General features: G+C 41.9%; 1 long non-coding RNA gene across 1 annotated transcript; it reads right to left on the reverse strand.

Moving 5' to 3' along the window:
- Positions 1-14,104: 14,104 nt before the first annotated feature.
- Positions 14,105-15,073, reverse strand: LOC128491000 (uncharacterized). Its single transcript, XR_008353999.1, has 2 exons — positions 14,226-15,073; positions 14,105-14,151 (listed from the first exon to the last, which is right to left on the reverse strand). It is a non-coding gene; the product is annotated as an uncharacterized LOC128491000 (long non-coding RNA).
- Between the last annotated feature and the right edge of the window lie 1,705 nt (positions 15,074-16,778).

The following is a 16,778-nucleotide window of genomic DNA, read 5'->3' on the forward strand; positions in this document are numbered from 1 at the left end:
TGCATTAATGCGCCCTAGCCAAGACAGTTCAAAGCCTTCCCAACGTGAAATATACAGTTTGACTTGTCGCCGCACAGAAATGAAGTTGTAAGTATTGAGTGACCGTATGTGTTTAGTTAGTTGAATGCCTAAATAGGTTAAGGAGGAATCCCTCCAATCAAAAGGATAGAGAGTAGAGAGGGATCGCGATTGAGAAGTGTCTATGTTGAGGCAAAGGGCTTGTGTTTTTGAGATGTTTAGTTTGTGATATGAGACTGACGCATGTTTGTCAAATTGTAGTAGTAGAGCAGGTAGAGAGGTAGAGGGTGAGGTAATAGACGCTAAGACGTCCTCAGCAAAGAGGCCCAGCGTACATGGGGAGTCGGGAGTCATTGGGAAGCCTGAGATGAGAGGGTCTTGTCGAATGCTTTCCGCTAGTGATTCAAGTGCGAGGGCATACAGGAGAGGGGATAAGGGGCAGCCCTGCCTGGTGCCATTAGTGATGGGGAAAGGGTATGAAATAAAACCTAGCATGGATATGCAAGCTGAAGGAGAGGAGTAGAGCTAATATGGCTTGAGTTAATATGGGGGAGGCCAAATTTAATGAGAGTGGCTTTGAGGAATTGCCAATGGAGCCTATTGAAGGCTTTTTCTGCGTCGAATGATATCAGGAGAGTGGGAAGCTTGCGGAATTAGCTGTCCAGATCACGTTAAGGAATTTACGTGTGTTGTCAGAGGATTGTCTTCCTCTGACAAAGCCCACTTGGTCAGTCTGTAACACGGATGGGAGAAGAGGGGCCAGTCTATTGGCGAGGATCTTGACATATATTTTAATATCATTATTAAGAAGGGATATGGGTCTGTAACTAGAGCAGCTGTCAGTGGGTTTACCTGGTTTGGGTATAGTAATGACGTGAGCACAAAGGTTTTCCGAGGGAATCAGTCCGGAGGACATGTAAGAGCGAAAGAGGGTTAGCATGAAGGGGCCCATGGTAGAAAGGTAGGTGCTGTAATAGAAGGCCGTAAACCCGTCTGGCCCTGGGGCGGAGTTCTTTTTGAGTTGGGCGACTGCTTTCTCTATTTCACAGAGTTCTATAGGGGCGTTAATATCCTCAGCTAAGTTTGAGGGGATGAAGGGAAGAACAATAGTAGAGAGATAAGAGTCTATGTCCGAAGAAGAGGGGTGAGGAGACGTGTACGAGTTACGGAGGTTGTAAAGGTGAGTGTAGAAGTGCGCAAAGATGTTTACCATTTGAGATGGGTTGGAGATTTTACGTCCCGAGTGGTCGCATATGTGGGATGGTCTGGATAATGTTAAGACGTGACATAATTTGCGGGCCAGAAGGGTGTCAGCCTGATTGCCTTTGGCATAAAATTTTTGCATTATTTTCATAAGCACATAAGAGGTGCATTGGGAGTTAAGGTCGGCTAGTTGGAGACGAAGTCGCTTGATCTTAGTAAGGAGAGAGTCTGTAGAGCATAGTTTGTTAGCAGTATCTAGTTCGTAGAGCTTAAGGAGAAGAGTTTCATAGGTAAGTGTGGTTTGTTTCTTGACGTGAGAAGCTTATTAATCTACCCCGGATAACCGCTTTGTGAACGTTCCAGAGTGTGGTGATGGAGACTTCTGGAGAGTGATTGTCGTGGAAGTATTGCGTGAGATGTGAGTGAATTTGCGATTTGTGAGTGTCAGAGTGCAAGAGTGTGTCGTTCAGTCTCCAAGTGCCCTTACCCGCTATGGGGTGGTCTAATTTTATGGTGAGCACTACTGGGGCGTGATCGGACCAGGAGATAGTGCCTATACGGCAGGACAATGTGTGTTGTAAGGAAAGCTTATCTGTAAAAAAAATAATCTAGTCTGGAGTATGAATTGCGTGGTGTAGAGAAAAAGGTGTAGTCCCTATCTAAGGGGTGCAGAACTCGCCACAAATCAAATAGGCTGTGTGAGTGAATCAATGCTGTCAAGTCGTGTCCCATGCGTAATGTGTGTTGTGAACAAGGAGAGGGGGTTTGAGATTGTCTAGGGGACCCTCCCTAGGGTGTAGGGGCGTTGAGATCGCCACATAGAAGGAGTTGGTCTTGCTTATGGCGATCAAGTTTTTCTAAGAAGGAGCGAAAGAAAGTGAATTGGGCCGAGTTAGGGGCATAGAACGTAGCAATCGTATACAAAATAGAATTAATAACACAGTTAAGAATAATGTATCTCCCCCATGGGTCCAGGAGCTTATGGTTAACAGTGAAGGAGAGGCGTTTGGAGATAAGAATTGAGACTCCAGCTTTCTTAGAAGAGGTCATGGATTGGAATTGTGTGGGGAAAAATTTTGAATAAAGAAAGGGGTGAGCAGATTTCATCAATTGGGTTTCTTGCACGCAGATTATGTCTGCATTGGATGATTTTGGTTCCTCCCATAAAAGGCGTCGCTTGTGAGGAGAATTGAGACCTTTGGCATTTAGGGACAATATATTAAGGGAGGCCATAGGGGTAATAAGTGAAATGTGGTTTAAGCCGAATTAAGGTGAGGACCCCTATAGGACCCATGGGAGAGACATAAAAGAAAACAAAATATAATGTACTCAGCAGTGAAGGTAGCCGCGCCTGACCAATATGTAGTATGTGCCCAGTATATGCATCATAAAAGAAAAAAAAGAACAGTATGTGTAACAACATAACTCAAAAAAACGAAAACAAATAGGTACACAAGGTTGCGTAAGTGCCAGCATAATAGGTAGCACTAAAGGGTGGGGTGGAGAGCCCTTGGTGGGCCCGAGAGCTGAGGAGATATATTAAGGTGTATGGTGTAGAGCGGTGCAATATGAGTGGAAAAAAGTAGGCAAAGTGTACATAGAACAATCAAGGCACTGAAGAGAGGAGCGTAGCTTGAAGGTCAACGACGGAAATCACATTGCTGCTAAAGAATCAGAGTTTCGCTTGAGTTGACCACACTCTCTGGAGCTTTTTCGGTGGAGAGGAGCGCTGTAGAGGAACATCTGAAGGAGAGGCAGTATGAAGTTGATCCAGGTGAAGGCCCCAAGAGGTAAGTAGAGTGAGACTGTCTTCGGGTAAAGTGATGATGGAAGTGGAACCATCTTTTTGTATGAAAAGGCAAACTGGGTAGCCCCAACGATATGGGATGTGATGAGACCATAGTAGAGATGTGACAGGGGCAAAAAGACGTCTTGCGAGTTGCGAAAGGTCTGTTAGTAGTAATACATCTCGAAACGGTTCAGGTAAATCGGGTTTTCGGCGTGCTGTCTGCATAATTCTATCCTTGACGTCAAAATAATGGATCCGGGTAGATTGGACATGATCGATTTGGGTCTAGCAACCCTGTGGAGACGATCTGGCCGGATTGGTGAAGCAGAGCCGCCAGCCAGGAGAGTTTGGAAGAGGTTCTGTACATATTGAGGTAAGTCTGCGTAGAAACTTCTTCAGGAATGCCTCATAGTCTGACATTGTTGCGTCGAGAGCAGTCTTGAAGGTCCATGACCTTAGTGCGAATAGTCTCCAGCTCTGCAAGTAGAGAGGTGTACGAGTCTGAGAGAGTGTTATGGGCTTCAGTGAAGTCGTCCATTTTTCTCTCCAATTGATCTGTGCGTTCACCTATGTCGTCAGTGTCCCGGCGAAGAGAGGGTGCAATTTCTTGTATGTCTCCCCTGAGCTGTTCCCGCATGTCACGGAGCAGGGATTTCAAAACGTGTGGGGTGAGCTGTTGGTCCTCTTGATCCTCCGGAGGAAGTTGTGTGTAGTGAGAAGAAGGTGAGGGTGGATCGGATCGAGGCGGTGAGTGTGGGCCCATAGAGGCCTCCGAGTCTTCATCAGGTGCACGTGGTAGGCCACGCTCCCGGGAGGAGTGTTTTTTCCGAGTTTTGGGTTAGAAGAATCCCGGCATAACGGTGGATTTGCATGATCGGGAGTTCGCCATGTATTAGGGAGCACTTTGCGAGAAATTGTAGTCGGAAAATAATGTGAATGGCGTGCGATTTTGCTCTCAGGCCGCAGAGATCTCTCTAAACACGTCTGCTCAGGATGCCATCCAAGCCACGCCCCCTGTATGTCATATTCTGATGTTTTGGTATCATGTACATTAATAACCCTGAGGTGATTACATCCCCATTTTATTACAAGTGTGCAGGTACCAGCACACAAACATCTTCATGTTATGATTTTGTTATGGAAAAGTAATGATATTTCTCAAATCATAACTCCCCTGTGTGACCCTAGTGCCTGGTCCTCTGTAAGATTTGTCAGCATCCAGGTCATTTTTAAACAATGCCAGATGTCCTGCCTTGGATGCTGAAAAATCTTACAGAGGACCAGGGTCACATTACAGATATTTGAGAAGGAAAGAAAGAAAGAAAGAAAGAAAGAAAGAAAGAAAGAAAGAAAGAAAGAAAGAAAGAAAGAAAGAAAGAAAGAAAGAAAGAAAGAAAGAAAGAAAGAAAGAAAGAGATTTTCAAGAAAGAAAGATTTTCAAGAAAGAAGATTACTGGCGTGTACAGAATGGTTTGCATAGCAAGTGTTCATAGAAAAGTATTTGGTTGAGATAAAGTATCTCATTGGAATGTACAGCAATAGGACAATTATGTCAATAAAGATTAACAACATATTTTACAATTATTAACAAAGACTAAATTAATAAAGACATGTTTATCATAGTGACAGGGGCTTTCCAGTACTGTGGGATCAAACTTCCTCTACAAATGCTTCGCCCTTGAGTCAGTAAATCAAATGTCTACAGGCCACAATTACTGCCTTGTATATAATTTTATATTATTGCTTTGAAATTTGAATTCTTAACATAACATAGCATATGTCCAAATGTCAGCTACAACGTCTGGGCTTCCCCTTGATTCCAAATTTCAATGTCTTATAGTTATTAGAACAAACAAACATTATGAAATGTGAATAAAGCAGATAAAACATTTTTTCAGTCATTATTCAACAATGCTTTGGTTGGTAATTTTGAAGCCAAATATGTGACTCATTTGTATTCATTACAAACATTATAATGTCATTGGTATTTACAAGGAAAATCTGTACATTTCAATACAGTAAACTGTAAAGTGCTAAGTACATTTGTTAGCGCTAAATAAATACAAATATTTTTTTCTGAGTGATTTAAACAATGCTATATATTGCTTGTTTTTAATTATTTTCGGTATCAAAATGTAATAAATTGTGCAAAGAATACAAATGAATTAGCATCATTTATGTAGTGTCTTCACCATTAAGGACATAATTTGCGAATTATGATGTTATTATTGTTACTACTCCTACTACAGATTTCTCAGTGCTTTTAATTTAAATGAAGATGATGAAGAAGGCATGGAGGTCCGAACCTATACAGCTTTCAATTGTTAAACTACCCAAACAATTACCATTTGTCAAAAATCTGAATCTTCACAAACTGTCAAGTACATTTTTACTATAAGAAGAAAAACACATACGGTTTCTGCATGTCAGATATATTTTTTAAATGTTATTAAGGATATATTGTTTTCACAGACCTCCTGTGTGATAGATCTAACAAAAAAAACAGTTGATCTTACCGGATCTAATGAATATCTACCAAAATCAATAAAACAAATCCAAATTTCAGTGGAGGGGGGGGGACCTGTATGTGTTCCCATCGCCCGCATACAAAATAAGATTGTGAATACCGCCTCCTGCCTGATAGATCTAACGAAATAAAACTGTTGATCTTATCGGATCTAATTAATGTCTACCAAGATGATTATTTTTTTTTCTTCCAAATTTCAGTTGGGGGGGGCAACCTGCATGATAGATCTAATGAAAAAAACAGTTGATCTCACCAGATCTAACGAATATCTACCAAAATCAATAAAACATTTTTCCAAATTTCAGTTGGGGGGGGCAACCCATATGTATTCCCATCCCCCACACACAAAAAAGGATTGTGAATACTGCCTCCTGTGTTATAGATCTAACGGAAAAAAAAACAGTTGATCTTACCGGATCTAACAAATATCTACCAAAATCAATTAAAAATTTTATTGTCAGTGTGGTCTGCTCTTGTACCAATTTTTATTACTCCTGTCCTAAGTTTGGACAACACCTGAGTAAAATAGTTTTGCAGGCTCTCTCTCACCTCAAAACCTAAAGGCGTTTTTACATGTGGACATTGTAAAATGTGCACACATTTACCCCAAAAAACTGACAGCTTTATAGGGAACAATACAGGTATAACATATAATATCAAACATTTCATTAATTGTAATTCAAAAAATGTTGTATACCTTTTAGAATGCCCTTGCGGGTTACAATATGTCGGAAGAACTATTCGACCTTTGAAGGAATGCATCCTGGAACACATAGGGAATATTAGGAACCAAAACACCAAACATAGTGTACCTAAACATTGCAACTCTTGTTCACGCTTCTCCCCAGAAACATTAAAGATCATTGGCATAGACTGGGTACCTCCCAACTGGAGAGGGGGTAATAACGTAGAACACCTCTCCAAGAGAGAAACCGAATTGATTTTTAAATTAAAAACTTTTAAAAAAGGTGGCCTAAACCTGGAAATAGACATTTTGTCTTTTATATAGCGGCCTCTATTCCTTGCCCTTGCTCTGTTCCTTCTTCAATTTAATATGGGTTTCCTGTCCATTTATAATCACCCATATATAATCATATTTAAAATTAATAATGCAACATTAATAATGAATTTTGACACGTGATAGGACAAAAAAGATCTCACTTACCTCTTCCATGGTGCCATAGGACAAAAAGATCTCACTTCAGGGTGGCTTTACGTGCCTACACAAGGTAAGCTATACTACATCTACGCGCAGATCCAGTGAAATCGTTATGGAGGTGAAATCATAACATTGATGAAGCTATGTTCATTGCACAAAATGGACTGCATTTAAATTAGAACAAAACTTGAATTAAATACCTATAGATAATGCAATACCTATTCCTATCCCTTTGCAGTCTATGGAAGGATAGGAATTCAATTCTGAGTAGGGAGTAGGCAGGGCCAAAGCCACTCTTCCACCCAAAAATTAAACACACTAGGTACGCTTATAGGTATTGTCTAGGTAGAATCCAATTAAAACATTTTTTGAATCCAGTTCTCTCTCTCTCTCTCGCCTCATACTCTTTAACATTACAATTAGCTGGAACTGAAGGGGGTCAGAAAATATTTGTACTAATAAAGTGCTATGATGCATAAAATATTTATGAAATAATTATAGAGACCACACAAGGTGAATTGTAATATGGCACACAGTAAAGATTAAGTAAGGCCCACAGGAAAGACAGACAAATTGATTTACAACCCAGTTAACCACTTATATAATTATATTTTGAGGGCAAAAACAAAAATCTCCTGTATTTTGCCTATAAACAGGTGGTCCATGTCATCTAACTGCTTTGTTATTTATTTTCTACTTGGACTGAAGACCTTCCACGGAGGTTCATTATTCTTTTCTTGAAATGGTAACACTTATGTTATTTTTTTAGATGCTTGGCATGTTTCAAATTCTTTCCAAATTAATTATCTTGGTGAGTGAGCTTATTTGATACGGTTTATGATTTAATGTGCAAGATGAAATGCTGAGGATTTTTAACATGAAATGTTGAAAGTACTACATTTCATTGGTGAAATAGCCTCCAAGATGATAAGAACATTTAATGTCAGTTTGTTTGTAACAAATTGTCCTTTTTGTTATTATTGACGCCCATGTCATACATTTCTGAAACTAAATGGTGAAAAGGAGGTCTATGGGGTAAATTTCTAACAAAAAAACAAAAGGTTAATAAATGATTCTGTCCTGCTAGGTGAAAAATAGTGGTGGTTATGCCATCTGCAAAATGTCACATTTCAACTTTCTCTGTGGGAAGAAAATATATATATATATTTTTTTTAAATAGAGAAAACAACAATGTGCATTGCTTATAAACTAAGCCATGTGTTGTACATTATACTTTGCACTTAAGATGAATCAGGTTTCAGGTGTCCCTACACAAAGTAAGAATTTGTAAGAAACCCAGAGAACACATTCAAAAACACCTATCTAAATAAAAAATATTGGGGATTCACCGTATGGCCATAACAATATATTACTTATATTACTTATGCACGCCACTACATCGAAGTACCTCTGGTTTGGTGAGACCAAATTTCCCTTGGCTATTTTGCTTACCAGAGATATATACCTATATTGCGGTGGAACTGCCTTCTATTGACATGTGCAAAGATGCACAGCACAATAAACATACAAAGTAGGGGACCACAAGAAACCTAAAAAGCATAATGAGCATTCACACTTGAATTCCTGTATTGCAAGTGTCCCTACTAGACTTGCGCATTCGTCTTCGGGCGAACATGTAAACGAGCACGAAGAGGCCGTTTTTTTGTTCGTTCCGAAGACGCGCCGAAGAGAATACAGTGCCGGCAAAACGTAGGAAAAGAAGAAGACTCACAACCACGAAGAATCAAAGATGATAATTTTATTAATTTAATCATTTTTTTATTTAATTTGTCATCAACTGTGTAGTGCTGTTGAGTTGACAGTGCACTCAGTGCCTCACTGGCACTGGGGTGCTCTTGCCCTGGGCTGGCACTAGTGCCTACTGCCTGTCCTGCTTAAATAAATGAAATAATAGAATTTATAAATAACTTAATAGAATATATTATTAATAATTGAATACATATAAAATTATATATATATATATATATATATATATATATATATATATATTTGTCAGTTATATATACTATAGTTAGTATAGTATTAGTAATAATATACTTGTGCAGAGTGTACTGTAGACATTCAAGACATCTACTAGTGTCTAATCTAAAATCAGTAATATTAATAATTAATAATTGAATACATTATAAAATTATATATATATTTGTCAGTTATATATACTATAGTTAGTAATAGTATACTAGTGTAGAGTGTACTGTAGACATTCAAGACATCTACTAGTGTCTAATCTAAAATCATTAATATCAATAATTCTATAATTCTTATCTTGATAGTTAATTAAATTAGCTATAAATATAATTAATAATTACTACTAGCTTATAGTTCAGCTAATCTTATTAGTACTGGTGCTGCAGCTCTATAGTTTGTGCTTTGTTTTAGCAACAGCAAGAGACCAAGTCAATTTTTCTTAATTAATATTTAATGTTATTTCATTTGTTCTGCTCACCTCAGTCCATCAGTGAAGTGAACTTGTTGGGCTAGTGAGTGCAGCCGCATAAATGCTGTGTTCTTTTTTGATCAGCAAGCAGTGACGTTAACTGTTTTGCAAAGATTTTCTCATTTATTTTACATTTTATTTTAATTTTATTAAAAGTACCTTTAGTGTTTTGCTCACCTCAGTCCATCAGTGCTGTGTGTTTCAGCAAGCAGTGAAGCTAACTGTTTTGCTGTGACATTTTATTTTATTTCTAATTTCTTTTCAAGAAAAATTGACTGTGTGACGACAACAACCGTACTAAGCAAAGCTTCAAGCTACTAGCTGTAGTACTAAAATAATTCTAATCTTTAATCTTCTTAATCTATAATATATTATATAATATAAATTCTAATTCATAATCTATAACATATATACGTTTGAAATGGATCCTCCTTTTGGGAGTAAGGAGGGACAAGCTCCATCTACCACCACCACCAGCACCACCACCAGCACCACCACCACCAGTTCTAAGATAAAGCCTTTGCGTCAGTCTAGGCCAAGCTCTCGCTTATCATTTGAGGAAGCATTGCTTGAAGGTTCATCAAGTAAAGGAAAGGCACCAAAAGCAGGCAGTAGTAGTGCGGCTAGGCCCACAAGCTCTATGTTTTTTTACGGAAATCCTAAAGCACCAGAAGCACGTTCAAAGTTAAAGGGTAGCACAACTAGTACTTCTACTAGCCCAGTGAGTAAAAAGAAGTGCCTTTTGCCCCAAGCAGCATCTTCCCCATCCACAAGCAGCATGCAAGGTACCAAGCAGAGCCAAATTAGCAGCAAGACTCAGAGGGGTCCCAAACCAAAGCGATCTCATTCCTTCTTAGGGAAAACCACCACCATCACCCCCACCTGTATCGCCTCTACCACCACTAGTGCTGCGCCTACTGTTCCCACAGGTACCGCCACGCCATGTCCTCCTAGTACCTCTAGCAAGCCACCAAGTCCTTACAATATTTTTGTAAAGACAGTTAGAGAGAGGGCTACACATAGTGGAACTCCACCTAGTGAGGTAGCAGAGGAGCCCGAGACTGAGAGGCCAAGTGCAGAGTCTGTTCTTCCTGCTCGCACTACTACTAGTCACGAGTCTCACAACAATATCAGTCTTAGCTTCAGCCTAGCAGGAATTCCATTCGATCTGGCTAATGAAGAACTAGACTATGAGCCAGAGGAAGTAGAGGAGATGAGTGGTCAGGTATCAGATTCCTCAGGGAGCAGTGTCCAAATGACTAGTGCACAATTTTCCCCTGAGCCTCCACCTTCTCCGCTACGATCATCACCATCACCACCACCAGCAGCAGCAAAACCTACCAAATCTAGAGTTAAAGCAATTAGCAGTCCCACTATGGCCACTACTGTTACCACCAGTCCCACCACCACTAGTTCTGCCTCTGTTCATCCACCCCGAGCAGTAGGAGCAGCACCCAAGGCACACTCCAAGGCTATGCGCGCCCCAATTTGGGAGCACTTTGAAAATGTTGAAGAAGGGCTCTATGGAAAGTGCAAACATTGTGGGAAGCTAATAAGCAGAGGGAAAGTGTCTGGCCATTTTACCAGTGCTAGCATGAAGCATCACCTCAGCACTCAACACAACGCTGTGCTATTGGGGAAAGATGCAGAAGTAAAACTTAGTGCAGGCAGCATAGCTGGTGGCCATGGAAAAACCCCAACAGCTGCTTCTGAGCCAATAACAGCAGCAGCAGCAGCTAGTGCTGGCAGCCAGAGACCACGGCAGGTCAGAGCACTGCATGTCCAGCCCAACCTGGAACAAATTGTGGCATTCCAATCCAAAAGGTCAATGCCCAAACAGCAGGCCACTAAAGTAATGCGACTTATTGGTCAGTTCATTGCTGTTGGAGGGGCATCCTTCTCTATGATCGAAGGGGAGCCTTTCAAACAATTGATGGCGGCTGTGGCGCCACAATATACAGTTCCGTCACGTTCCACTTTCAGCAGGAACATTGTCCCCTCATTGTATCGGTCCTGTGTTGCAGCAGTGAAAGAGGAGCTTTCCAAGGCTTCTGGTCAGTCTGTTCATTTCACAACAGATTTGTGGAGTGCACCTAGTGGGCAGCATGCCTTTCTTTCTTTGACAGCACACTGGTGGCAGCCCGGTGTGCCCAAGGAAGCTGCTGCAGCAGGCTACCGATCATTCCTTCTCCATGCAGAAGTGATGGATGAAAAGCACACTTGCCAAAATATTCTGCATGCGATGAGGAAAATGTTTAGCATTTGGGTGGGAGAAGAGGCAGGCACCAATGTTGAAGTTGGTTTTGTGGTTACTGACGGAGGTGCCAATATGGTGAAAGCGCTGCGAGATGGTCATATTGTTGGTGTGCGCTGTGCAGCCCACATCATCCATCTTGTAGTGAAGGCAGCAATGTCAGAAGGAACTAATGTGGCAGCAGTAGTTCTGTCCCGCTGCAGAAAGATCGCTAAACCATTCAGGGATGCCACTGAAAATTTAAACTCAAACACTGCCAGTCTGGCCCAGGTAATCCCAGTGTTCTCCCATCTAGGCAGCAAGATGGATGTGTTCCTTGAAAACCGTGAGGCTGTTCAAGGTGGCACTCTACATCCTGACATAGCAGCCATAGTCAGGAAGCTGAAGGATCTGCTAAAAGTACACCTTCGCAAACGCATGGAAGAGAGTCCCGAAATTATGCTAGCGTGCCTTTGCGATCCAAGAATTAAGGGAAAGCTAGCTTTGAAATTCAATGTTCTCAGTAGCTACCTGGAGCAATTGGTCAACAAGGTGCGTGACTGGCAGCGTAAAATGGGAATGCTGTCTGAGGAGGGAGAGGTGCAGGATGAGGAAGAGATTATGTGGTCTGCTACTCTTAGCAGCAGCATCAGCAGCAGTGCCACAAGCATCACAACCTTCCAACATACAACATATGTAAACACACTTACACAAATGACACACACTTACTCATACTCACAAACACCTATACATCCATGTTTACACAAACACACAATTTATACATCCATGCTCACATGCACACACAAACACATACACACTCATGCTCACACACACAAACACATCCATGCTCAGATGCACATACACAAACACATACACACTCATGCTCACACACATACACATCCATGCTCACACACATACACACACGTACACATCCATGCTCACACATACACATGCACAAATCCACGCTCACACACACACATCCATGCTCACACACACACGTGCACACACAATTACACATCTATGCTCATACATACATACATACATAAATACTTCCAAGCTCCCTCCCACCCCCACTTACCTTTCCTCGATCCTGTAGCTTGCTGTTGGCGGCTCATACACTGTGCAAGCAGCCTTGGTTTCACAGCAGGGTCACGTGGCGTGACCTCCATATGCTGCTATCTCCCCATGCCGGTTCAACATAGCTTAGAAAGGGCCCTTTCAACTTGGGTCAGTGCAGTCTGTTGGTATGTGGAGACAAGGAACAAGGGGTTGCACCCTGTATTTACACCAGCGCTGGTGAGACCTCAATTGGAATATTGCATACAGTAATGGAGACCGTATTTCCAGAAGGATATATATTTATTGGAGAAGTTCAGAGAAGGGCAACTAAAATGGTTCATGGATTATAGAATAAAACTTACCAGGGAAGGTTAAGCAATCTTAACATATATAGCCTGGAAGAAGGACTTGATGGGGGGGGATATGATAGAAACATTGAAATACTTAAAGGGAGTGTAAATCATTTTAATTATGTGACTTCTAAGCTCGGTCACGACAGAGTTAATAAGTTAGGGATAGTTATAACTTGTAACTTAGACGTCAACATGTACAGATCACCGTGCCAAATAGATAACGAACCACCCAAGCACATAAGAACAACACGCAAAGCACCTTCGTTTAAAGTGCCTGGCCCGCACTATAAGAGAGGGCCTGCATCACAGAACAGAAGCCACCTAGACATAACACCATGATGTAAAGACACTTGCCTCTGGAAAATTTTGGGAAGTTCCCACAATAGTTATAAAAACCCACGGCCGTGACCACATACTTGGAATCCTCACCTGCGGTGTCAGATATTACGTGCATATGGAGGCCAGGACGGATCCAGGGATTTTTGATGTATTACTATATTAACATTGACATTTGACACTTTAGCATTGATTGCTGTCAGGGGGAGCTTGCAGCCTAAGGCCTGGGGGGGCAAGTCTAGTCAAATGGCCCATTGCGCCACCGATTTAGCTCACTATCCATGCCCAGCATTTTCACAACCATTCCTACTACCAACATAACTCAGACCAAAGAGCTGCAATGAGCTGCATAATCCTGGCTCACAACACTGGCTACTGGACTAAAGATGTAAAGATATACACTAGAGAAGCAGAGGCCAAAAAGATAAATGCTCTGTTCTCCAAAGAACCATCCAAGGTGTACTCCCATTTGTAGTGCAACAACAACACAGTAAGAGCAGAACCACCAGCAGCAGAAACTGAGTGGTACTGGAAGGACATATGGGAGGAAGTAAAAACACATAACATCAGTGCAAAATAGCTGCAGGACCTGCGAGTTGACCACAGCAATCTCCCAGAACAGGAAACAGTCACCATCACAGTAGTAGATATCTGTTGGGCAGTACCTCACCCGAATTCCCTCCCACCTCCCGCGCACGGAGCCCTGTCCCCCTTACCTTCCTTTGTGGGCTCCGTGCTGAATGAAGCTGCAGGTGCGTGCACGCCGGCAGTGTATGAAGAAGCCACTCAGGCACCCCCCTGGTGACTTCACAGCCTGACCAAAACCCGGGGAATATTTAACCCCTTCAGGACCGGGATTTTGATACTAACGTGTCGCTAAAGGACCAGAGCCGTTTTTGTGTTTTTGCCATGTCTTTCTTCAACTGTAATTTCTCTCTTATCAATTGGTGCACCCACACAAATCATATATTGTTTTTTTCAGCACAAGTAGAGCTTTCATTTGAAACCATATTAAGCTGGGTAGTACATTGTTTTGTTTGAAATAAACTGGAAAAAGTGGGGAAAAAATGAAAAAAAAGCATTTTTTTACAGTTTTGTATACATACAAATTGTACACACATTGAACCAATGGGAAAAAATTATCCCAAATATATTCATTAAGTTGTCCTGATTTGGAAACCACCCAACATGGCCAGGATTTTTATCTATTTTGACCAGTATAGGGCAAATATTGCAAGGCATGCATCACGTTTTTGAAATTTAATTTTTTTCAAATTTGGCATGGTAGTCTAATAACTGCAATAGTTGTCACAGATACTGATTATCCCCCCAAAATTATATGTTTATGAACAGTAGATAAGTCAAGGTGTACAACTAGGGTCATTTTGACACTTTTCAAACAGGGATTTTATCGCCAATTGCTGCCAAATTTTGAGGTATTTTTATATTTTTTTGTTTTTTTTTTGCATATGTTGCAATGTTGCTTTAGATTTTATATTATATTTTGTATAGAATATGTGCAACTGCAGAACAAAACACCAAATTGTGTTCACCAACATCCCCCGGTTCCAACAAGGCCTCACATGCATGGTTCATGCATTTTTTGAGGAAGCTATGAGGGCAAAACTGGAACATGTGCATTTACATTTTTTAAAATATTTTTTTTATCAGATTACTTGTAAGTGACAGGTTTAGGCCGCTGACATCAATCAGGGAGACCGATCAATAATCAGCGACTTAAAATGTCACCGACAAGTGATCAGGTAATAATTATGATTTTTTTATTTATTAATAATTTGTGTTTTTTCATAATTAACCTAGATGACCCCTCTCTCTTTGTAGAGCAGGGTCATCCATGGGCTGCCATAATGATCCGATCACTCCTATTGGCTAGGAGCGATCTGATCAGCCCAGCCCAGCATTTGACCTGGAAGCACCCTGGACTTTCAGGTCAGTGCTGTTATTTTTTTTTATTATTATTATTTTATTATTTATTTATTTATTTATTTTTTAATTTTTTTTATTTTTCTTTATTATTATTATTTTTTAATTTTTTTTTTAACTCTTTCAATGCTGATGCTCCATTGAAGCACAGCATTGACTGATATTTAGTCCCCACAAGCTTGTGGGGACTAATATTAACCCCTGCAATGCTGCGATGGGGGGTCATACACAATCGCAGCATTGAAGGGGTTAATTGAGGAAGAGGGGGGGTAGGGGTTAACTGAGCAAGGGAGGGGGTGGGGGGGCTGGTCTCCACACTCATGTGGAGACCAAAGAACCCTGTCTCCCTGTCCCTGAAGCTGCCTCTGGCAGCTGGGACACAATCTCCAATAGACTGGAGATTGTAGGGGAGGAGTCTCTCTGATCAGTCCTACAGGACTGATCAGAGGACTTCTGGGGGGTCGTTTTTGCTGTTGCTGGTCTGCCTGGGCTTCCAGGCAGACCACCAGCAGCAGAGCCCCCTACAAAACGGCAATTAACCCCTTCAATGCCGCGATCGCGGCATTGAATGCCGCGATCGCGGCATTGAAGGGGTTAACACTGCACTGACGCTCTCATGGAGCGATCAGGCAGCAGGGGGGTGTTGGATCAGGTCCCCACACTTGTGTGGGGACCCATTCAACACCCCCCCCTTCCCTGAAGCTGCCTGTGGCAGCTGAAACCGCGATTGCAGATTTTTCTGCAATCGCTGTTTCTGCCTACAAAATCACTCCGTGGGAGTGATCGTAGGCTTGGGGGCGGGCCTAGACAGGCTGTGCTGTCTGCCCAGGAGTCCTGGGCAGACGGCAGCAGCAGCGCCTCCACGATCACCGCGATTGTGGTGATGTGGGGGCGTTTTTTGGAGGAGACGTACCTGGTACGTCCCGGTCTACCGGTGACTGTTAACCAGGAAGTACCAGGTACGTCCCGGTACGGAAGGGGTTAAAAGGAGATTGCTCCTTTATTTGTACCAAACAAATATCAGTGCTTGGTATTCTGTGTGTTCAGTACCTAACGTTTCCCTTCTGGTTAGGACCTATTTTTGACCTATTGTTTAACTTTTGGTGCCTCCCTGGTATCCCTGACCATGGATTGTTTAATTGTTTTGCTGCCTCTCTAGTGTCCAAGACTTTGGATTGTTTAACCGTTTGCTGTCTTTACCTGTGTTTGGTTTAACCCTCCCTACTGATTATTTGGGATTCTCTCCCTGCATTTTGGGCTCCTGTTTAGAACTCCCTAACAACATCCAACAGCGAGTCAGTAAGATGAAGAGTTGGACAGCACCTGGCCCAAACATGGTCCACACCTACTGGCTGAAGAAACTTAATGCGGTACATGAACACGTAGCAGCACAAACGAATCACCTGCTAGCAACAGGCCCCCACCCAGACTGGCTAACACAAGGAAGAACAGTGCTGATCATGAAAGACCCTGGTAAGGACACAACACCCTTAAACTACCGACCAATAACCTGCCTTGCTACAACATGGAGAGTCCTATCAGGCATCATAGCCACCAAGCTACAGGACCACATGGGCCAACACATGAGCACAGCTCAGAAGGGCATTGGGAACAACACCAGAGGCTCCAAGCACCAGGTGCTCACAGAGAAGTTGCCCAAGACTCAAAGTCTGGATTGACTACAGGAAAGCTTTGTGAA

Source organism: Spea bombifrons, chromosome 1 (genome assembly GCF_027358695.1).
Source record: "Spea bombifrons isolate aSpeBom1 chromosome 1, aSpeBom1.2.pri, whole genome shotgun sequence".
NCBI lineage: Eukaryota > Metazoa > Chordata > Amphibia > Anura > Pelobatidae > Spea > Spea bombifrons.